This window comes from Myripristis murdjan, chromosome 1 (assembly GCF_902150065.1).
Source record: "Myripristis murdjan chromosome 1, fMyrMur1.1, whole genome shotgun sequence".
NCBI lineage: Eukaryota > Metazoa > Chordata > Actinopteri > Holocentriformes > Holocentridae > Myripristis > Myripristis murdjan.
The window spans coordinates 27,670,512-27,693,882 of NC_043980.1; the positions used below are offsets into that span (position 1 = coordinate 27,670,512).

General features: G+C 41.0%; 1 protein-coding gene across 11 annotated transcripts in view; it reads right to left on the reverse strand.

Annotated features, from left to right (window-relative positions):
* The window catches only part of sorbs2a (sorbin and SH3 domain containing 2a), a 137,488-nt gene that overhangs the window by 34,191 nt on the left and 79,926 nt on the right, over positions 1 to 23,371 (reverse strand). The window lies entirely within an intron of this gene.

The following is a 23,371-nucleotide window of genomic DNA, read 5'->3' on the forward strand; positions in this document are numbered from 1 at the left end:
GGGATTGGCCTTACCAATTCATTTCCAAACCCAACAAGTGAAGCAATACACACAGCATTTTTCCCCACAGTGGAAGAAGTGGGCATCAGGAAGAATACTGATATTAGTCAATCATCAGACAATTTAACTCTTCTGTATATAAAACACAATTACAAAATGATTCGCAGTATTTGGAAAGTTATTTTTTATCATTTTCCCTCTTTGATTTACAGAGTAATTAATTAAGGTAAGCATAAGCATCAGTTCAGTTATTATGAGCATGTTATATATATATACAGTACAGGCCAAAAGTTTGGACACACCGTCTCATTCAATGCGTTTTCTTTATTTTCATGACTATTTACATTGTAGATTCTCACTGAAGGAATCAAAACTATGAATGAACACATGTGGAGTTATGTACTCAACAAAAAAAAGGTGAAATAACTGAAAACATGTTTTATATTCTAGTTTCCTCAAAATAGCCACCCTTTGCTCTGATTACTGCTTTGCACACTCTTGGCATTCTCTCGATGAGCTTCAAGAGGTAGTCACCTGAAATGGTTTTCCAACAGTCTTGAAGGAGTTCCCAGAGGTGTTTAGCACTTGTTGGCCCCTTTGCCTTCACTCTGCGGTCCAGCTCACCCCAAACCATCTCGATTGGGTTCAGGTCCGGTGACTGTGGAGGCCAGGTCATCTGCCACAGCACTCCATCACTCTCCGTCTTGGTCAAATAGCCCTTACACAGCCTGGAGGTGTGTTTGGGCTCATTGTCCTGTTGAAAAATAAATGATGGTCCAACTAAACGCAAACCGGATGGGATGGCATGTCGCTGCAGGATGCTGTGGTAGCCATGCTGGTTCAGTGTGCCTTCAATTTTGAATAAATCCCCAACAGTGTCACCAGCAAAACCCCCCCACACCATCACACCTCCTCCTCCATGCTTCACAGTGGGAACCAGGCATGTGGAATCCATCCGTTCACCTTTCTGCGTCTCACAAAGACACGGCGGTTGGAACCAAAGATCTCAAATTTGGACTCATCAGACCAAAGCACAGATTTCCACTGGTCTAATGTCCATTCCTTGTGTTTCTTGGCCCAAACAAATCTCTTCTGCTTGTTGCCTCTCCTTAGCAGTGGTTTCCTAGCAGCTATTTGACCATGAAGGCCTGATTGGCGCAGTCTCCTCTTAACAGTTGTTCTAGAGATGGGTCTGCTGCTAGAACTCTGTGTGGCATTTATCTGGTCTCTGATCTGAGCTGCTGTTAACTTGTGATTTCTGAGGCTGGTGACTCGGATGAACTTGTCCTCAGAAGCAGAGGTGACTCTTGGTCTTCCTTTCCTGGGTCGGTCCTCATGTGTGCCAGTTTCGTTGTAGCGCTTGATGGTTTTTGCGACTCCACTTGGACACATTTAAAGTTTTGCAATTTTCCGGACTGACTGACCTTCATTTCTTAAAGTAATGATGGCCACTCATTTTTCTTTAGTTAGCTGATTGGTTCTTGCCATAATATGAATTTTAACAGTTGTCCAATAGGGCTGTCGGCTGTGTAGTAACCTGACTTCTGCACAACACAACTGATGGTCCCAACCCCATTGATAAAACAAGAAATTCCACTAATTAACCCTGATAAGGCACACCTGTGAAGTGAAAACCATTTCAGGTGACTACCTCTTGAAGCTCATCGAGAGAATGCCAAGAGCGTGCAAAGCAGTAATCAGAGCAAAGTGTGGCTATTTTGAAGAAACTAGAATATAAAACATGTTTTCAGTTATTTCTCCTTTTTTTGTTAAGTACATAACTCCACATGTGTTCATTCATAGTTTTGATGCCTTCAGTGAGAATCTACAATGTAAATAGTGATGAAAATAAAGAAAACGCATTGAATGAGAAGGTGTGTCCAAACTTTTGGCCTGTACTGTGTGTATATATATATATATATATATATATATATTTTTTTTTTTTTTTTTTTTTTTTTTTTTTTTTTTTTTTTTACAATTTTTAGTATTACAATCTTAGTAATGTGTGAAAGCTTTGCATTAATCTGTGTTATAGTGAATATTTCAGTTGCAAATAGACAACTGGAGTTATCAAAGTAGTTTTGCAAGCGTATAATTTATTGTATTTGGGCAGTGCTGACTAAACACTGTGCCAAACAAGCTAATATGTTATTATCATTATTAGTGATATTATTAAACCTTTATTTAACCAAGCAAAGACACATTGACTCAAAATGTCTTTTTCAAGTTTGATCTGGCCAAGAGGCAGCAGCACACAGATAAAACCTAGATGTTACCAACAAACCACACAAACAAAACACAACAACAAAAAAGAAAAAACAAAAACAAAATTCAGTTTAAAACAGAAGTATGAGTGTTAGCTTTGTCACAAACTTTTAGAAAACACCTGCGAATAGTCTACTTCCAATTCGTTTACAAGGGCTTTAAATTCAGCCAGCTAACTAGCTGGACCATAGCTATACAGTGGAGGGGATTTATTCTTGACAATATTAGGTGCTGTGGGACTGAATAGAATCTGCCCTTAGTTCAGTTAAAAAACTACAACTGTGTTCAGTAGCTTAAACAGTGATATCAAATGAAATTTAATTTACTGATTTTAACTGTTGATTCATATTTATTTAGTTTTAAAACAGCGTTTTCATTGTGGAACTTATTAAATGCAGCTGAAAAGTCAACATTGTGGTGCAATGAGGAGCTCATAATGCTTTCCTACAAGTCTTGTAGAAGTTTAACTACCTGTGGCGGTGCTGAGAGTAGAGGCATGGGCCACAAAATGGTTTACTTGTCAAGAGCTTATCTTGACATGACGATAGCACTGTGCATATAAATGAATGCTCACTCAACTTAAATATAAATGCAAATAAATAAATAAAAAACTATTCAAATATTCCCATACATTGCATTTCAATACAGCTGAAATGCAAACCTTAATCCATGAAACTCAAATTGGTGACTTTAATAAGCTCTTTATGGCACATAAATAATACAAAAGTAATATCAATGGCACTGATCACTGATCACACACAGTGATCACTGCCACAGTGATCAGGATATTTACTTAGCTGCACCATTATGCGAGGCCCATCTCATGCTATATGGAAAAAGACTGCAGAGGAGGACAGACGAGATAGATGTGACTTTTTCTCAGAACTGGAACAGCACAGTTACATGATTGATATAGATGGCATGCACTTCAAAAGCAAAAGGCACAAGACAGCCTGTCGCTTCGCTATGTTAATGCACATGTGTGTCATCAGGGGACTTACTGTACATGACATATACTATAAGCGACAGCCTACCGTGGCTGCAATATGGATCACACATGTCTGGTATGTAAATAGCTGGAAAATATGTACGCCTAACCTTGCCTTACGTGCATTGGGCCTGTTGTGAAGTATAGGTAATGCAATACTAGTGTTTATGGCTCCTTAGCTCTTAAACCACTGAAACACTGTCTGGGATGACTAAAATGTATTTGTAATGAACAGTGATATAACAGGTAATTAATATGTTGACAATAGCATATGCCGTTTTAGCATTTTTCAATTGCCAGATGCTGAAATCCTGCAGCCTAAATAAATAACTCTCAACTTTCAACTCACACCAGACTCATGAGACTACAACAACACAGAATTTGGAGCTATTATAAATGAATGATATCAAAAAGCCTAACACGCATTTAAGACATGTTGTTTATTTATTATCTTGAGTGGCTTAAAAGAAATCAGGCTGTGTCCCTGGAGGAGGGGAGGTGTAAGCACAGCCACAACACCAATTAGACTGTTAACATCATCTGAATATTATGCATACTGTGACTGGTCAAATTAAGTACAGTAATTATATCTAATGGGTGACCAAAATTCTCGACCTCCACAGTATGTCATTGTATCATTGTGGTTGCATATCAGTGAATTAAGCTCTACCAAGCATAGAGGTCGTGTAACGGTGAGACCAGGATATATACAACAGAGCAGCAGAGTTAGTAATTCAGTTCAGGCTCATTTTATCACGATAACACTTTTAATAAAGACCCTTACATTGCAGGGGATTTAAAAATATGACAAAGTGTTAATTAGCATCTGCTTTCAATAGTAGGCCAGCTGTGGGCCTCAATGCAGATTTTCAAGGACTCCTGATAATTCTCCTCATCAATTACTGGCACTTATTTGGGACAAGTTAAAAATAAACAAATTGTGAAATGAATGTGCAATTGCCTTTGCAGTTGCCTCAAGTGATGAGTGGTCCCAGATGTATGGCATAACATGAACATGGACTACTACCATGCTGACAATTTTCAAGGCCTGCTTAAGATGGGAAGATTGCCAGCAGCCAAAGCAAGATGAATAGTGTCAGCTTCCTTTGAATAATAATCTTAATGTCTGCTGAGTCTTTGATACAGAAAAAGTAACATGTTAAATTTGAGGATGCTACTGTAATCCAGCATAGATTCTGGTAAGGACTGGAACCAAAGAGGGAAAGAGAATATATCCCTAGAGTTTTCTTTTCTCACATCCTTAGTACCTTTCTTTCCTCTGTGCTCACAAAACCTAGAAACAGCCTGTCTTAGAAGCAAGCTTCCACAGTCCATGCATCTGTGCTGCAAGCCATTACAGGAGACTGATATGTATCAGTGACATCTGCGTTTACAGTAAGTTGTATGTCAAAGCAGGTCTGCGGTGACTTTTATCATGACTCATATCTCACACGAAGAGTTGAAAATAGGCCTAGCTACTTCAGTGGCCAATGCAGACAGAGTTGAATTTATAATGAAAAACTCTATGGGTAAAAAATGTACACTGCAGGAATGCTTTAAGTTAATGCAGCTATATGTCAAAATGATATCACATTTTGTGCAAACAAAGTTAGTCCTCTTCATATATTGTTCCAAAACACACATATTATTCCAAAACAAAACACGACATGTTTCATTTGACCAAGTCGTAATATTAAACAATTTTTTGTAACTATATAATATACAAATTCCATTGAAATAATTTTTAAAATACAAAACAACAGAGTCACAGCTACAGCAAAAAAACAAAAAAACAAACAAACAAACAAAAAAAACCCCTGTGATATTTAATCTGCAATCTGCAAGACCTAGTATATCACCTGCTTATCCTGTTATTTGGCTGCCATCATAAACCCAGGTGGTAGATTTGGAGGAAGTGCTGTTAGTCGTGAGACTGCAATGAACCAGGCTTCACGGGACACTTTCAGCCCTCCAAGGCCTTATCTTCACTCACATACAGTAAGTCATCGTAAATCTATCTCTGAGAGGCACACATACACACACACTGGGGTAAATCATAGGTCCGGCGTCGCAGCCTGTCACCGTCCAAATGATGGCCAGATTATAAACAGGATCATGTTTCCGGGGGACAGATCGGTGGCGACACAGCAGCTGTGCCCATGGTGTAATATTATGGCTGCACACTGGAAGTAAACCACCAGGCTCTACACCTCCAAGGAACTTTTTTTAGACTTTGCCTCCATCTAGCCATTTTTAATATTTTAAAAACAGAATCTGAAGTACTATCAAAGGCTAGTGCTAGATCATTAGGTGCTTATGCATTTCAGCACACATATAAATATACTTGAGGTGAACTACACAGTTTCATCGAATATCTCTGAATAGGACTACTGGATAGTACTATATAATTATTGGCGAAGATTATCAAATAAGTAGAGCATTTCCATTTTTGTCAATTATACAGACCAACAATTTCTAAATGACACACCTTTACAGCCGCGCCTTACTTCCCGGTATTTCAAGTACTGCACTTTTGCAGATCAGCAAGGCATACATGATCTGCTTAAAAACTGCCTAAATCCTAAATCCTTAATCCCAACCTGACTTCAGATGGTTGGGAACCACATGTGACAGATGCAAGGGTTTATCAATCTACCAGCAAAACCTTTTTCTTTTTTTTTTATATTTTGTGAAATATTAGTGGCTAATAATTGATGACTCCCATGACAACTCCCCCTCAGAGGTCAGCACAATAATAAGGGAGGAGGGAAGATAGTGAAGAAGAATTCACAGTCTTAACACTGTAAAGATAACACAAATGCATGTTTAGCAATGACAAATGAAATCAGAATGAATAATCAATGATGTATTAAATCATTATGCTCACTGAATGGAAACATCTCCCAGTGTAAACAGAGCTATATCCAATGTGGACCATCCTCCTCTGTGACAAAAGCCAAAAGCTGTACCAATGTGTGGCAAATAGCATTAGCTGTTATTTCTGTCCTACAGGAACACATTGAGGCAGCAGTATCATACGCCAAACAAGATGCTTCCCCTCCTCTTCATTCTCTCCCTCTCTCACATCTACCTTTGAACATGCATGGGCACGCATACAGGACTAAAGGCAAGACATATAATGATCAGACAAAGCAATTTTATTTATAGCCTCTGAGGTAGGCATGCTCTCCAATCAAGATGACAAGGTGGTATACTGACTTGGAGAGGATGCAGTATTAACCTGGGCCACATGTATAACATTTAGCATAGATGATTCCACACTAAAATGTTACCTATGCAGAACTCTGAAAATAGGAAAAGAATTACCCTTGAAATCAATTAGCCTACCTTTGAAATTAACTTGACATTTGCCATATGTGACTGTGCTTCCCACCCCATCCCATTAACACCAACAAAAAGCCACAAATGGTTGCTGAAATGCCCTTTCTAAATTTTAAAATCTATTTAAATAGGCTTCTCAAACCCATTGTTGAGAGAAATTACAGACAGATTTGAGAGAAGCAGCATAATTTCATAACTGTGAGGTGGTGGTGCTTGTTGGGGATAGTGAAGGCAGAAAAAGCATTTTATTTGGCAGTCATGCATAACAAAGGAAAATATTTTGTATGGCAACATGTCATGGCAGCAGTCAAACACAGCAGCTCAGAGCTGCACACTAATTCTGAAATAAAAAAATGAAATGGTTGGATCTCAAATTTGACACCAAAAGATGCATCACTGCACAACACAGAGCATCAAAGGGAGCACCAGGGCCATCCCCCCTCAGCGAGTGGCTCCCATCACAGGGAGACATCAATCAGCAGCATTGTGGCACCATGTGAGGGCAAATGTGAATGCTGGTGATGAGTCAGGTACAGTAAACAGGCGTTGGCTATTTTTCATTGGGAGGCTTTCATCTAGCAAAAATAACATCTGTTCGACATGTTAGATCTGTCATGCTTTTGCCTTAAGAACATTCTCCCAGACAGCTGAACGCTGAACTGGGTGCCACCAGTGGAGAAACATTCCAAGTGCAGGGGGTGAGGGAGGTTGGGCAGAGTTTCCGAGGCAGCCCATGAAAGTAGCCATAACACATCATTACACACCATCAGCATAAGCTCTTTAATTACCCTGTCAGCCGAACTGCTCGACATCTTGAATTTATCACAATTAAATGGGATGCACAACCTATTAGCCTGAAATGAAAGTTAATTACAAATAGGGAGATGCTTTTGACAGGATCTAGACTAAGACAACAAACTGATTAAGGGCTGGATGTTGCTCTGAGATATTGTAATAAGTCTGACCGTGTCACAATAATATTTTACTTTATTTCACTGCTTTGGATGGCATTTCCAGCTGGCCTATATTATTCTAATTATTACTGCCAACTTTGGGGAATAAAGGTCAAAAGCATGATGGGGCACATTTTTAAAAAATATTTTCTGGGGATTGCTTCTCTCACCTAAGGACCTCTGGGGGTCACTGAGCCCACTTTGAGACCGACTAGTGTTGGGTAAGGTTATCTGAGTAAGGGCCACAGCAGAGACGAGAGGAAGTAAGATTAGAGAAATAACCCGACACTGCAGTGCACATTACTGACATTAACAAACATCCCAATGGCACAGCATTTAGAAAGAACTAGTAAAAGCTTCCATTTGGGATGTTGCTTGAGGGTCTGTCCCTGAAGCAAAATGGATGTAATGTATGTCATGTATTTATTAACTTTGCCTATACATTAATACATGAAACAAACAAACAAACAAAAAAAAATCTACAATCATTGCTATTATGAAACAGAATTAACATATATCCGTTCACTTAAACTGATATTGCTGAATTGCTGACTCTGTGAACTCATAGGCTGATTCCTATTTATTTATTTATTTCTGAGTATTTAAAATTTGCTTTATGCAACTTGTTAGTGTTAACAAGTGTGCTAATTACCCATTAATGTTTGCTGGTTCCAATTTTGACATCAACAGAAAAATTGTGGCATCCTGTTGGAAGCCTTGGGTTGCAAAGCAGCACAAATCAAGTTTGGACTTGGCAGCCCCAAGAGTTGAGAAATAACAGTTTTAATTTTTGAACCTGAAATTCATACAACATGGCTTCAGTAAACTGTGATCTCCTTGAACCTCAGCTGCTTCTTCTTACTGGCTGGTGCATGTGTAGGTAGTGGGGAAAAAATAGCAGGTTTAAAGACAGTTGGTAAGTCAAGATTTCTCTGGACAGACCATAGACTCACCATAGGCTATTTAGGAGACAGCTTTGTATTCACACTTTCATTTCAATTCATCACTATCTGTGCTCTGAGAAAATTACCTCCAATGACCATACCCCTGATGCCTGAAATTAGCTGGGCAGATTTCCAGTATCTCCCCAAATTGTAATTAAAACTGATGAGACATATTTCTTCATAAAATCATGCCTAGCGCATCTTTGAAAGTCCACCTGAAAAGTCAAATAAAATATCAAAAGCATGCTTAGATCGGAGGAGTTAGATTTTAAAAATTTGTGCTATTGGAGGATATGTTAAATTTTCTTTTTTGATGAAAATAGAGATAAATACAGATATATAAATAGAGAAAAAGAGTAACTCCATGAATAAAGTTGATTTCATACTGTTAAGTATTATACGAGTTTTTCATATAAGGAAATACATTTCTGACAGATCAGACATGTATTTATTTAATCTGATCCTCATATGAAGATTCTGTTTGACTGAAAAACATATGGCCTCAAACTCATCCATCACGTCAGTTCCCCAGAATTTTCTCTACAATGAATTTCACTGTTTCTTTAGTGAATGAAAACAACTGTGCTAATTGCACAGTCTTGGTCAATAAACAGTGAGAGATGTTATTTTCTAAGAAGTTGTTTTCAGTTCTTTGTCCTGGTTTTGCTTGCCAAAACACATGGTATGTTAAGCTTCTTTGAGATCATTTTATTTTCTTACTTTGCAGTGGTTTATCCACTCACTGTAATTTAGGCATTGGTGGGCCATTCCAGATACTTGTGTGTATATAATTACTGCATGTAATTGCTATGGGCCTGGAAACACACAAGTCAGAGCTATCAGTTTCTAAACCACAGAGAGCCATGATGCCCCACACCACAAGGCCATCAAGTTTCATTAGCCAGTTGAGTGACCCATTGGGAACCATTCAGGTCCGATCAGTGGAATGGAACACTCAAAGCAAATGGAGCTTGGGTGTTAATATTATTATGTGCTTGCCTTGGAGAGGCAGCACATCTTACTATTCTAAATTATTATGTGCTTGCCTTGGAGAGGCAGCACATATTACTATTCTAAATTATTATGTGCTTGCCTTGGAGAGGCAGCACATCTTACTATTCTAAATTATTATGTGCTTGCCTTGGAGAGGCAGCACATATTACTATTCTAAATTATTATGTGCTTGCCTTGGAGAGGCAACACATCTTATTGTTGTGCATATTTTTTATTTTTATTATGTGCTTGCCTTGGAGAGGCAGCACATCTTACTATTCTAAATTATTATTTTTATGTGCTTGCCTTGAAAAGGCAACACATCGTATTATTGTGCATATTTATTATTTTTATTATTATTATATTTTATTATTCTGCACGTTTTTCGGCGCGCTACTCCTCCTACAGCTTTCGTTTTAGGCCCACACAATGAAAAATCAAAATGTGCGGCCCGATCGGGAATAGTGTGCTATTACTTTTATAAGGAATCCGACTTCCGGAATTCTCAAAATTCCAATTTTCCCGAAAATTTCGGCCATAGACAATGAATAGCCAAAACTTCGGAATGCTCCAGCACGCAGAGCTTTTGACCTGCGTCCACGCACCAAACACAAAAATCGTGCAGTTTGTGGAGAGGAACCGGCATGTCAATTTTCAAGCCGCTCTGACTTTCCGTTTTTCCGCAATTCCAGTTTGAAGCCGAAATCCGGACGCAATACACACTAATGGCGGAACTTTCGGAGAGCCTGCCAGGGAGAAAGTCCCCTCTCACTGACACAGAGATACACACGCGGCTCTGTATCTCTCCTATTCTGTCTCAAGGGCCACTAGCACTGCAGCCAATGCATCCCAGCACTGACCCCAGACACTAATGGAAGTCCATAGCAAGGACCCCAAGCACCCTAGCAACCCCATAGCAACCACCCTAATGACCATAGCAACCACCTAGCAACGCCCTAGCAACCCCCCCAAACACCATAGCAACTGCCTAGCAACACCCTAGCAACCATCCGGAACACCACAGAAACACCCTAGCAACCACCCAGAACACCATAGCAACCACATAGCAACACCTTAACAACCACCCAGAACACCACAGCAACTGCATAGCAACACCCTACCACCCATCCAGAAAACCATAGCAACTGCCTAGCAACACCCTAGCAACCGCCCAGAATACCATAGCAACCACCTAGCAACGCCCTAGCAACCACCGGGAACACCATAGCAACCGCCTAGCAAGGCCTTAGCAACCATCAATAACACCATAGCAACCGCCTAGCAACCGTCGAGAACACCATGGCAACTGCCTAGCAACAGCATAGCAGCCATCAGGAACACCATAGCAACCACCTATCAGCACCTTAGCAGCCACCCACTGTACCATAGCAGCTGCCCAGAGACATGCTAGTGATCACTCAAAAGATGATCACAACTGCCTGGACAATACCCGGACCACAGTAGCTGCCTTCTAGCCCTCGAACAACACCAAACAACCTTCAAACAGCATAGGGCTGGTGGTTTAGCGCATGGCCAGGCGGTCGGCAACGGTGGCAAGCACATCAAAGTTTCTTCAGAAACTTTACAAAGTCTAGTTATTATTATTATTATTATTTTTCTGCAAATTTCTTCGGCGCGCTACTCCTCCTACAGCTTTGATTTTAGGCCCACACAATGAATTGGGAAAATGTGTGGCCCAATTGGGAGAAGTGTGCTATTACTTTTATAAGGAATCCAACATCTGGAATTCCCCAAATTCCAATTTTTGTAGCAAATTTGGCCCATTCGAATGAATGGGCAAAAACTTCCGAAGGCTCCAGCGCCCAGAGCTTTGGACCTAGGTCCACACACCAAATTAGAAAAATGTGCGTCTTGTGGAGAAGAAGCAGAGTTTCGATTTTCAGACCGATCCGACATTCCGTTTTCCCGCAATTCCAGTTTAACGTCGAAATTCCAGACTCAATACAAACGAATGGGAGAGGTACGTAGGCTGAGCTAGAGCGGCATAGCTGGAATTCCTGAGAGCTAGAGGGAGGCAGCCATGAAAAATCGCCTGAAACCTTTGTCTTAAACTTGCTCTGGTGGCCACAATTTTCACTCCACATGCATAAATTTGGGATCAAAATGTAGGAAAAATAGTTGTGCTTTGAAAAATGTAAAGACAAAAGCAAAATAGCTTCAACTTTTTTCATTTCGACTCTTAACGAGGCGGGAGTTCCAGCTCTCTCCCCCATTCAGTCCCATTATATCGGCAAAGCAAAGTCGCGGGAGGAAAGCAGAGACACACACGTTTCCAACTCGCCGTAAATCGGGCATTTTCGGGAATTGGAAAATAATTTAAACATGGTTTAAAAGCTCAAAGCCTTAGGATTCTCGTGGTGCAATCCATTTTCTGCTCGGACTTACTATCGCGGAGAAAAATGCGGTAGTTTGACCCGTGGTTTTCGGCGATCTTGTCACCAGCACCAGTGTCATTGCTCCTGTCTGCTTCATACAACGTAATTTCGGGCTCCTCCCCCCTGAGCTCCGGTAGCGCAGCGGTAACCTCTTTGTCTCTCGTGCTGGAGAACGGAGTTCAATTCTCCTCCTGCCAGGATTGTCAGATTGGGCTATTTTTAATTCCGTTGGGCAGGGAACAATCACGTTGGGCGTCTACTTCAAAATTGGCCTGCTTTTGGCAACATTTGGCTGCTTATGAACTTTCAACTTTCAACACTAATTCTGCATCAAGGTAAGAAAAAATATGGAGCCTATTTGTGTGACTGTGACTGATTTACGGTAGTTAAATAAATAAATAAATGAATAAATAAATAAATCTGCTGGAATGTGATACTTATCTCCAGTCTTCACCCACTCCACTGATCTCCAGTCTTAACTCTGTTTGTGACTGTATCTACATTTACATCCAAAGAGCGTGAGCTCCCTCTACTGGCAGCCCTGTAAATATATACAAAATAGATGTTATTATAGTTAATAATATTAAAATAAATAATAATAAATAATTTAAAAAAATTATGAACATTTTTTAGATGTGTTCTAATATCCCTCAGTAATAGTCAGGTAGCATAACAACCTCTTATTTATCTATATAATTCTCTAGAAAACTATTAAAACCAATCTTTTCATGGATAAGGAAGCCTAACAAGGTAACCAAGAGATAAGAAACACATTGGATGAAAAATAATTGTTTTTTGTTGGTATTTTATGGCTGATTTAAAACACGGGTCAAAACTGAGCCTAACACCGGGGGTGTTACCATGAAATCAACACAAGAGCAAGGTTAATTGTATATTTGAAGTTATTTACGAATCAATTTGAAAACTACATTTTCATGGCTGTCTCCCGCCCTCTCTCCCCCCTCCCCAGTCCCCTGCTGGCCTGCACTCACATTATCAAGCCCAAACGCGCTCCAGCGCGACTGCCCTCGGTATGCACGTCACATTGAAATACACACATACATTCATCATGTCTTCCTTTTAACTAACAGACGTTTTGTTTCATTTAAGGGGTGTTTATTTACCTTGACAGTTTCAGAGGTAACTTCCTCCGTCTGTGTCCAACTGACAGCCGGAGCCCCCATTTATTTTTTATTTTTATTTTTATTTTTGAATCATAATAAGAAATACCTGTTATTGTGGGACTTACCTTCAGTTGTGGTAAAGGGAGAACTGTCTATTGTGGTGATACCAGTTCTTATCACAAGAGGGCACGCTAAGACAAGAAATACAGTCCGTTCAGACGCCGTGCTCGGCTACATTCGGCTGTAATCGTCAGAAGAGTTCCGTATGCAGTTATCAACCAGGCTGAAATGTGTGCGTCTTCTGTGATGTATGATTGACAGGTAAGCAGACTGTTTAGTTTAATGGAAATGTGTGTGTGTGAAATAGTGTATGTGAGTGGGGTAGTGAGACATATCAAAGAGACTCACGAAGGACATATATTATTTATTTAATGACGTGAGTAAGCTAACTGTTATGGCTAGCTCGCTCGCTAAGCGCTAATAACCCTTAGCTTGCTCCCGCGACCCGGAGCTAACGTCAACGGACGGTGGGTGATGTTTATTATTATGGAGTGCAAAATGTAACTAATATAGTCTGCCCCCTTTACTTGATGTCGTAGCACAGTGCACATGACGGTCGCCTTTGTTTTTATGTTGATCCCCTGTTGTGTTCGTGCTCTTTACATTCGGCTGTAATCATCAGAAGAGCTGCACATGCCATTATGAACCAGGCTGCAATGTGTGTGTCTTGTTATGTATGATTGACAGATGGAGAGTAAACTCGTCTCGACCACAACGCCCTTGTAAGCGTCGTCCTTTGCAAGTGTGCTACACTATATGACAGTCTGTGTGCGCGGTGCCGGCTCGGTGTTGGCCAGCACCTCACGCTGTGTGTGGCCACCCGAGGGGTGTACTACGAAGGAGGCTCAATATAGCCAGGCTTTGTGTTCACTATCAGGCTCAACAAAACCTAAAGCTCCAGTCAAAGTTAAGTGGTATCACGACGGCGGTTATCATCAAGGTTTGTTAAGCCCGGCTGTCAGCTTTGTGCTCTGTGCGCATTCACAGAAAAGGAGGCGTTTTGGCATCATATGATTCTACTTCCGTGAAAAATGGACCGTTTACGGGTTGCATAGTTCACGCAAGAGGAGCAGCTTGTCCTCATGGAAAGCTATGAAAATTTCAAAAATAAAATTAATGCCAAGAGCAACAATGTGGCCAACATAAAGCGAGAGAGGAGAGCTGGCGATTAATTTCAAAGGAAGCACAAAGGGGGATTCTGTCACTGTTATAGCCATTTTAAATAATTGCTGCAATATTCATTCAGTATTATGAATTTAGTTTAGAAATAGGTAACTTCAGTAGCCTTATGGGAGTGTTGCCTAGGAATTGGAGGTAAAGCCTGAGGTTAAGTCAGGTGACTGAAGGTGTGTGTGGGTGAGTCTAGCAGTGTCGGACGGAGCAGGCGGTGGTTACCATGGTTACATGACAATTTTGACCACTATTTACGCTGCTTAGAGCCACTTGTCAGTAGTTTCAGATAATTGTTCGTTACATTTGAAGTTTAACTTGAATTATGGAGCCATTTCGGTTGATGTTTGTTTGCTCATTTTTTGTTAAATCTTTTTTTCTAAATCGAAATAAGTGGCGTTTGGAGCGCGTTTGAATCACCACTGGCTGCTCCCGTCCAATCATCATGCCGTGACAGTCACCGTTATAAGGGGTTTCCTAAAAAAGTAGCCTACTATAACAAAGTCTGTGATACAACGGAATATTTCTAACAAACGTGAAGTCTGTGCACCACTAATAGTATACCTGCATTGTGCATATGTGTTACCAAACACCGGACAAAAATTACTTTTCGTGATTTCACCTGGGTGAGATAGCGCCGCTTTTATATCCGGGCGGGGTTAAACTTAACTCATAACCTGGTCGGGACCAGGTTATGAGTTAAGCATAAGTTACCATGGTGATCTAGCCGGGTTAAAAGAGAGCCACCTTCGTGATACAGGAAAGCCTGGCTTTAGACCCAACATACCTCGCTAACCCACTGAACCTGCTTCGTAGTACAGCCCTCTGGTTAGGTCTGCCGGATCTGGTTGATTATTATTATCGGTTGATTATTGATTGCGCAATGCCGCCGTTCGCATTAAACGATTTTGTGGAGGGAGGAGGACTGCATGATTTACGTCGTATCCACGTTCGCGTGCCCGACCGTGCATGTGCTTGTGCATGACATAACCACCGCGTGTCTTTGAGTATCACGGATGTGTGTAGAGCGGCGAGGAGAGAGAGAGAGAGAGAGAGAGAGAGAGAGAGAGAGAGAGAGAGAGAGAGAGAGAGCAGCACGCAGCAGTTTGTTTTGAAGCTGAGGCGCGACATATCAGAGAAACTCTAATACAGTAGACAGGCTCTGTGATGTCGCGTGTAACCCGACATGCGCAAGGCAAGCACATTAAAGTTTCTTCAGAAACTTTCTATCCTCTAGTTATTATTATTATGTGCTTGCCTTGGAGAGGCAACACATCTTATTGTTGTGCATATTTATTCTTATTATTATTATTATTTTTATTCTGGACATTTTTGGCGCGCAACTCCTCCTACAGCTTTCATTTTAGGCCCACACAATGAATTGGGAAAATGTGCGGCCCGATTGGGAGAAGTGTGCTATTGCTTTTCTAAGGAATCCAACATCTGGAATTCCCAAAATTCCCATTTTTGTGGCACATTTTGGCCCATTCGAATGAATGGGCCAAAACTTTGAAAGGCTCCAGATCGTACAGCTTTGGACCTGCGTCCACGCACCAAATACGAAAAATGTGCATCATGTGGAGAAGAAGCTGCTTGCGAATTTTCAAACCGATTCGACATGCCGTTTTTTCGCAATTCACGAAAAACAGCTCACGAAATACAACAAATGGCCGAGGATTCAAGTGGTACGTAGGAAAGTAGAGCGACGTGCCTGAGCACCTAGAGCGAGGCAGCCCTGAAAAATCGCCTGAAACCTTTGTCTTAAACTTGCTGTACTGGCCACAATTTTCACTCAACATGCATAAATTTGGGATCAAATTGTAGGAAAAATAGTTGTGCTTTGAAAAATGTAGAGACAAAAGCAAAACAGCTTCAACTTTTTTCATTTCGACTCTTAACGAGGCGGGAGTCCCAGCTCTCTCCCCCATTCAGTCCCATTATATCGGCAAAGCAGAGTCGCGGGAGGAAAGCAGAGACACACACGTTTCCAAATCGCCGTAAATCGGGCATTTTCGGGAGTTGGAAAATAATTTGACCATGGTTTAAAAGCTCAAAGCCTTAGGATTCTCGTGGTGCAATCCATTTTCTGCTCGGACTTACTATCGCGGAGAAAAATGCGGTAGTTTGACCCGTGTTTTTCGGCGATCTTGTCACCAGCAACAGTGTCATTGCTGGTGTCTGCCTCATAGAATGTAATTTCGGGCTCCGCCCCCATGAGCTCCAGTAGCGTAGCGGTAACTTCTTTACCTCTCAAGGTGGAGAACGGAGTTCAATTCTCCTCCTGCCAGGATTGTCAGATTGGGCTATTTTTAATTCCGTTGGGCAGGGAACAATCACGTTGGGCGTCTACTTCAAAATTGGGCTGCTTTTGGCAACATTTGGCTGCTTATGAACTTTCAACTTTCAACACTAATTCTGCATCAAGGTAAGAAAAAATATGGAGCCTATTTGTGTGACTGTGACTCATTTATGGTAATTAAATGAATGAATAAATGAATAAATAAATAAATGAATAAATAAATAAATATGCTGGAATGTGCTACTTATCTCCAGTCTTCACCCACTCCACTGATCTCCAGTCTTAACTCTGTTTGTGACTGTATCTACATTTACATCCAAAGAGCGTGAGCTCCCTCTACTGGCAGCCCTATAAATATATACAAAATAGATGTTATTATAGTTGATAATATTAAAATAATGATAAAAAAAAATTATGAACATTTTTTAGATGTGTTCTAATATACCTCAGTAATAGTCAGGTAGCATAACAACCTTTTATTTATCTATATAATTCTCTTGGGATTTTTTTTTGGAAGTAACAAGGTAACCAAGAGATAAGAAACACATTGGATGAAAAATAATTGTTTTTTGTTGGTATTTTATGGCTGATTTAAAACACGGGTCAAAACTGAGCCTAACACCGGGGGTGTTACCATGAAATCAACACAAGAGCAAGGTTAATTGCATATTTTAAGTTATTTACGAATCAATTTGAAAACTACATTTTCGTGGCTGTCTCCCGCCCTCTCTCTCCCCTCCCCAGTCCCCTGCTGGCCTGCACTCACATTATCAAGCCCAAACGCGCTCCAGCGCGACTGCCCCCGGTATGCACGTCACATTGCAATACACACATACATTCATCATGTCTTCCTTTTAACTAACAGACGTTTTGTTTCATTTAAGGGGTGTTTATTTACCTTGACAGTTTCAGAGGTAACTTCCTCCGTCTGTGTCCAACTGACAGCCGGAGCCCCCATTTATTTTTTATTTTTATTTTTGATTCATAATAAGAAATACATGTTATTGTGGGACTTACCGTGTGCATTGTGATAAAGGGAGAACTGTCTATTGTGGTGATACCAGTTCTTATCACAAGAGGGCACGCTAAGACAAGAATTACAGTCCGTCCAGACGCCGTGCTCGGCTACATTCGGCTGTAATCGTCAGAAGAGTTACGTATGCCGATATCAACCAGGCTGCAATGTGTGCGTCTTCTGTGATGTATGATTGACAGGTAAGCAGACTGTTTAGTTTAATGGAAATGTGTGTGTGTGAAATAGTGTATGTGAGTGGGGTAGCGAGACATATCAAAGAGACTCACGAAGGAAATATATTATTTATTTGATGACGTGAGTAAGCTAACTGTTATGGCTAGCTCGCTCGCTAAGCGCTAATTACCCTTAGCTTGCTCCCGCGACCCGGAGCTAACGTCAACGGACGGTGGGTGATGTTTATTATTATGGAGTGCAAAATGTAACTAATATAGTCTGCCCCCTTTACTTGATGTCGTAGCACAGTGCACATGACGGTCGCCTTTGTTTTTATGTTGATCCCCTGTTGTGTTCGTGGTCTTTACATTCGGCTGTAATCATCAGAAGAGCTGCACGTGCGGTTATGAACCAGGCTGCAATGTGTGTGTCTTGTTATGTATGATTGACAGATGGAGAGTAAACTCGTCTCGACCACAACGCCCTTGTAAGCGTCGTCCTTTGCAAGTGTGCTACACTATATGTCAGTCTGTGTGCGCGGCACACCTGTCAGATCTGGTTATTATGTGCTTGCCTTGGAAAGGCAACACATCTTATTGTTGTGCATATTTATTCTTTTATTATTATTATTCTGCAAATATTTTGGCGCGCTACTCCTCCTACAGCTTTGATTTTAGGCCCACACAATGAATTGGGAAAATGTGCGGCCCCATTGGGAGAAGTGTGCTATTACTTTTATAAGGAATCCAACATCTGGAATTCCCAAAATTCCAATTTTTCTGAAAATTTCGCCCATAGAAAATGAATGGCCAAAACTTCCCGAGGCTCCACAGCGCAGAGCTTTGGATCTAGGTCCACACACCAAATTAGAAAAATTTGCGTCTTTGGGAGAGGAAGCTACGTGCGAATTTTCAAACCGATCCGACATTCCGTTTTTACGCAATTCCGGTTCGAAGTTGACGCTATACACACTAATGGAGAGAGCTAGAGTGAGTGACGTCACACTTAGAGTGAAGCAGCCCTGAAAATTCGCCTGAAACCTTTGTCTTAAACTTGCTGTGCTGGCCACAATTTTCACTCAACATGCATAAATTTGGGATCAAATTGTAGGAAAAATAGTTGTGCTTTGAAAAATGTAAAGACAAAAGCAAAATAGCCTCAACTTTTTTCATTTCGACTCTTAACGAGGCGGGAGTCCCAGCTCTCTCCCCCATTCAGTCCCATTATATCGGCAAAGCAGAGTCGCGGGAGGAAAGCAGAAACACACACGTTTCCAACTCGCCATAAATCGGGCATTTTCGGGAGTTGGAAAATAATTAAACCATGGTTCAAAAGCTCAAAGCCTTACGATTCTCGTGGTGCAATCCATTTTCTGCTCGGACTTACTATCGCGGAGAAAAATGCGGTAGTTTGACCCGTTGTTTTCGGCGATCTTGTCACCAGCACCAGTGTCATTGCTCCTGTCTGCTTCATACACAGTAATTTCGGGCTCCGCCCCCATGAGCTCCAGTAGCGTAGCGGTAACCTCTTTGCCTCTCAAGGTGGAGAGCGGAGTTCAATTCTCCTCCTGCCAGGATTGGCAGATTGGGCTATTTTTAATTCCGTTGGGCAGGGAACAATCACGTTGGGCGTCTACTTCAAAATTGGGCTGCTTTTGGCAACATTTGGCTGCTTATGAACTTTCAACTTTCAACACTAATTCTGCATCAAGGTAAGAAAAAATATGGAGCCTATTTGTGTGACTGTGACTGATTTACGGTAGTTAAATGAATGAATACATGAATAAATAAATAAATCTGCTGGAATGTGATACTTATCTCCAGTCTTCACCCACTCTACTGATCTCCAGTCTTGGAGATCAGTGACTGTATCTACATTTACATCCAAAGAGCGTGAGCTCCCTCTACTGGCAGCCCTGTAAATATATACAAAATAGATGTTATTATAGTTAATAATATTAAAATCATAATAAAAAAAAATTATGAACATTTTTTAGATGTGTTCTAATATCCCTCAGTAATAGTCAGGTAGCATAACAACCTCTTATTTATCTAAATAATTCTCTAGAAAACTATTAAAACCAATCTTTTCATGGATAAGGAAGCCTAACAAGGTAACCAAGAGATAAGAAACACATTGGATGAAAAATAATTGTTTTTTGTTGGTATTTTATGGCTGATTTAAAACACGGGTCAAAACTGAGCCTAACACCGGGGGTGTTACCATGAAATCAACACAAGAGCAAGGTTAATTGTATATTTGAAGTTATTTACGAATCAATTTGAAAACTACATTTTCGTGGCTGCTGGCCTGCACTCACATTACCAAGCCCAAACGCGCTCCAGCGCGACTGCCCCCGGTATGCACGTCACATTGAAATACACACATACATTCATCATGTCTTCCTCTTAACTAACAGACGTTTTGTTTCATTTAAGGGGTGTTTATTTACCTTGACAGTTTCAGAGGTAACTTCCTCCGTCTGTGTCCAACTGACAGCCGGAGCCCCCATTTATTTTTTATTTTTATTTTTGATTCATAATAAGAAATACATGTTATTGTGGGACTTACCTTGTGCATTGTGATAAAGGGAGAACTGTCTATTGTGGTGATACCACTTCTTATCACAAGAGGGCACGCTAAGACAAGAATTACAGTCCGTCCAGACGCCGTGCTCGGCTACATTCGGCTGTAATCGTCAGAAGAGTTCCCCATGCAGTTATCAACCAGGCTGAAATGTGTGCGTCTTCTGTGATGTATGATTGACAGGTAAGCAGACTGTTTAGATTAATGGAAATGTGCGTGTGTGAAATAGTGTATGTGAGTGGGGTAGCGAGACATATCAAAGAGACTCACGAAGGACATATATTATTTATTTAATGGCGTGAGTAAGCTAACTGTTATGGCTAGCTCGCTCGCTAAGCGCTAATTACCCTTAGCTTGCTCCCGCGACCCGGAGCTAACGTCAACAGACGGTGGGTGATGTTTATTATTATGGAGTGCAAAATGTAACTAATATAGTCTGCCCCCTTTACTTGATGTCGTAGCACAGTGCACATGACGGTCGCCTTTGTTTTTATGTTGATCCCCTGTTGTGTTCGTGCTCTTTACATTCGGCTGTAATCATCAGAAGAGCTGCACGTGCGGTTATGAACCATGCTGCAATGTGTGTGTCTTGTTATGTATGATTGATAGATGGAGAGTAAACTCGTCTCGACCACAACGCCCTTGTAAGCGTCGTCCTTTGCAAGTGTGCTACACTATATGACAGTCTGTGTGCGCGGCGCACCTGTCAGATCTGGTTGATTGTTATTATCGGTTGATTATTGATTGCGCAATGCCGCCGTTCGCATTAAACGATTTTGCGGAGGGAGGAGGACTGCATGATTTACGTCGTATCCACGTTCGCGTGCCCGACCGTGCATGTGCTTGTGCATGACATAACCACCGCGTGTCTTTGAGTATCACGGATGTGTGTAGAGCGGCGAGAGAGAGAGAGAGAGAGAGAGAGAGAGAGAGAGAGAGAGAGAGAGAGAGAGAGAGAGAGAGAGCAGCACGCAGCAGTTTGTTTTGAAGCTGAGGCGCGTGATATCAGAAAAACTCTAATACAGTAGACAGGCTCTGGTGATATTGCGTGTAACCCGACATGCGCAAGGCAAGCACATTAAAGTTTCTTCAGAAACTTTCTATCTTCTAGTTATTTTTATTATTATTATTTTTCCGCAAATTTCTTCGGCGCGCTACTCCTCCTACAGCTTTCATTTTAGGCCCACACAATGAATTGGGAAAATGTGCGGCCCCATTGGGAGAAGTGTGCTATTACTTTTATAAGGAATCCAACATCTGGAATTCCCAAAATTCCCATTTTTGTGGCAAATTTGGCCCATTCGAATGAATGGGCAAAACTTCCCGAGGCTCCACAGAGCAGAGCTTTGGACCTAGGTCCACACACCAAATTAGAAAAATTTGCGTCTTTGGGAGAGGAAGCTACCTGCGAATTTTCAAACCGATCCGACATTCCGTTTTTACGCAATTCCGGTTCGAAGTTGACGCAATACACACTAATGGAGAGAGCTAGAGTGAGTGACGTCACACTTAGAGTGAAGCAGCCCTGAAAAATCGCCTGAAAATTTTGTCTCAAACTTGCTGTACTGGCCACAATTTTCACTCCACATGCATAAATTTGGGATCAAATTGTAGGAAAAATAGTTGTGCTTTGAAAAATGTAAAGACAAAAGCAAAGTAGCTTCAACTTTTTTCATTTCGACTCTTAACGAGGCGGGAGTCCCAGCTCTCTCTCCCATTCAGTCCCATTATATCAGCAAAGCAAAATCGCGGCAGAAAAGCAGAAACACACACGTCTTCTACTCGCCATTTCTCGGGCATTTTCGGGAGTTGGAAAATAATTTAAACATGGTTTAAAAGCTCAAAGCCTTACGATTCTCGTGGTGCAATCCATTTTCTGCTCGGACTTACTATCGCGGAGAAAGATGCGGTAGTTTGAGCCGTGGTTTTCGGCGATCTTGTCACCAGTACCAGCGTCATTGCTCCTGTCTGCTTCATAGACAGTAATTTCGGGCTCCGCCCCCATGAGCTCCGGTAGCGCAGCGGTAACCTCTCCAGCCTCTCATTGTGGAGAGCGGAGTTCAATTCTCCTCCTGCCAGGATTGGCAGATTGGGCTATTTTTAATTCTGTTGGGCAGGGAACAATCACGTTGGGCGTCTACTTCAAAATTGGCCTGCTTTTGGCAACATTTGGCTGCTTATGAACTTTCAACTTTCAACACTAATTCTGCATCAAGGTAAGAAAAAATATGGAGCCTATTTGTGTGACTGTGACTGATTTACGGTAGTTAAATGAATGAATAAATGAATAAATAAATAAATCTGCTGGAATGTGATACATATCTCCAGTCTTCACCCACTCTACTGATCTCCAGTCTTAACTCTGTTTGTGACTGTATCTACATTTACATCCAAAGAGCGTGAGCTCCCTCTACTGGCAGCCCTGTAAATATATACAAAATAGATGTTATTATAGTTAATAATATTAAAATAATAATAAAAAAAAAATTATGAACATTTTTTAGATGTGTTCTAATATCCCTCAGTAATAGTCAGGTAGCATAACAACCTTTTATTTATCTATATAATTCTCTTGGGATTTTTTTTGGAAGTAACAAGGTAACCAAGAGATAAGAAACACATTGGATGAAAAATAATTGTTTTTTGTTGGTATTTTATGGCTGATTTAAAACACGGGTCAAAACTGAGCCTAACACCGGGGGTGTTACCATGAAATCAACACAAGAGCAAGGTTAATTGCATATTTGAAGTTATTTACGAATCAATTTGAAAACTCCATTTTCGTGGCTGTGTCCCGCCCTCTCTCTCCCCTCCCCAGTCCCCTGCTGGCCTGCACTCACATTATCAAGCCCAAACGCGCTCCAGCGCGACTGCCCCCGGTATGCACGTCACATTGAAATACACACATACATTCATCATGTCTTCCTTTTAACTAACAGACGTTTTGTTTCATTTAAGGGGTGTTTATTTACCTTGACAGTTTCAGAGGTAACTTCCTCCGTCTGTGTCCAACTGACAGCCGGAGCCCCCATTTATTTTTTATTTTTATTTTTGATTCATAA